Here is a 2,164-nt window from a genome sequence, read left to right on the forward strand (position 1 = left end):
AGTCCCGTTTTCGCATCCTTTATAATTGAATTGGGCGAAAAGCGGTCACGCGCTCGAAAAGACTTTTCTCCAAAAACATGCGGTGTAGGCGGAAAGTACGGGAGGCGAAATTTAGCGGACTTTTCGCGGCTAATTGAATATGCCCCATAGTTGTAATTGACTATAAACAAGGAGCAAGCCAGCTGATAGCCCACAGCAGTGACAGCACCACACAGTGGCCCTGATTCAGAGCCGAACGCTCTGACAGAGCGCTCGCTCTGAATCAGGGCCGGTCTTTTTTTTTTTTAGAACGGCCTCCTAGCCACTCGCATAGCTATGGGTGACCACCCACAGCTATAGCGAGTAGCCAGGAAGATGGTCGCGATGGTCAAAACCATCACGACCATCGGGCTATGTGATGAGACCCTTGTGGTAGGATATCATTGCCGCAAGCCCCAGAGAGATTTCGGCTCTAACAGAGCCGAAATCTCTCCCACTGACATCACTCGTGATGTCAATGGGGCTCGCCCCAAACGGAGGCGTTCACATGGGAACGCCTCCGTTTGGGCAGCCACTCCCCTGGCCCGCCCACCAAAGGGGACGTGCTGTCACTCAACATCGACAGCACGCCCCCTTTGGTACGAGACCCGGAAGCGTCGCTATCCGGGTCTCGCGCATGCGCACGATGGACCCGGCTCCGTAGTGCAAATGCGCTATGGGCCACCATCGACCCAGTTGCGAGCGCTCAGCAACCACGCCCCCGGCACGCCCACCAAAGGGGGCGTGCTGTCACTCACCATCGACAGCACGCCCCCTTTGGTGCGAGACACCGAGCGACGTATTCGTCGCTCGCCGGGTCTCGCACATGCGCACGACGGAGCTCCCTCCGTCGTGCGCATGCGCATTCGCCCAACATTGACCCACTTGCGAGCGTCCTTTGCTCGCGAGCGGGTCTGAAGGACCCCCACTGTCCCTGCGAATCCCCTTCAGAGCCTTATCACGGTATTTTCGCAAAAATACCATGATTAAGTGCCCGCGCATGCGCCGACTGTTCGCCGCTGCTACCCCACATCCAGCACTAAGCCCCGCCCTCCGGCGCTAAGCCCCGCCCCCCGCGATCGCGGACTCTTATGGAGAGTGTCAGAGTGTCTCTGACCCTCTCCATAAGAGGAATGCCAGAAATAGGTTACCGATGGGGAACTCAGCAAAGATTTGCCGGGCCCTAGTTTATTTTATTTTGATATTAAGAATAAAATAAATATACATCAAATAAAAAAGAACAGCGTATAAAGAGATAACTGGGAGCATTATGTACATTAAAGTACATTTATGAGCTGAAGGTCACTGTACAATGAGACCTGGTGTTTCTGATTAGCTATCAGTATATTCAGCTATAAAGGGGCCCCTACAATGCATTTTATTATGTGGTCCCAATTATCCCAGGTCAGTAATTATCATCATCTTACTGTGTCCTTATATCCTGTTACTCAATGCATGAATAACCTGTGCCTTATTTCACTACACAAGGACCAAGCAGCACCTCACCAGCCTGCCCCGAGGACACCTCTAATACCATCAAGAGATTCAACTTCAAACATCAGATCGGCCGGGGCGGCTTTGGAGTAGTAAGTTTCCTGACTTTATTATGTGTATCTATTCTATCTTATTGCAGATACACATACTGTAGATAAATTATTCTGTATATCATAACATGTCACAACAACGGTCATTTTCTCCCAATCAGAAACCACCTGATCCTTCTGCAAATATCTGATTATTGAGCCATTATGGTTTATCTGTACCATAAATGATAACGCTCTATAGGTGAATGTAAACGAATGTATATGAAGAAAGATTTACAAAGCAGCATATTAGCAAATCAGATACCAGATTATACTTTATGGCTTTTTCAGGATAGATTTCCTGACCCAATAACAGCTCTATGAGGAAATATGTAATAGCCTATGAGATGCCGGCATCAACAAGATTCCAGCGAGTCAGCCTTTTTTATTAAAGCAACAATAATTTAAAAAGGCAAAACCAGCCCGGTTCTACATATATAGTGACAGCTATTTGTGCTCCTGACCCTGTAACATCTCAGTATCACTGACACTTACAGGTCCTGCTGGCGTACGATACCATCACCATGAAGGAAGTCGCCATAAAGGTCCAGAACATCAGAGGA

The sequence above is a fragment of the Taudactylus pleione genome, unplaced genomic scaffold (genome assembly GCF_031769625.1).
Source record: "Taudactylus pleione unplaced genomic scaffold, aTauple2 ptg001230l, whole genome shotgun sequence".
NCBI classification, from domain to species: domain Eukaryota; kingdom Metazoa; phylum Chordata; class Amphibia; order Anura; family Myobatrachidae; genus Taudactylus; species Taudactylus pleione.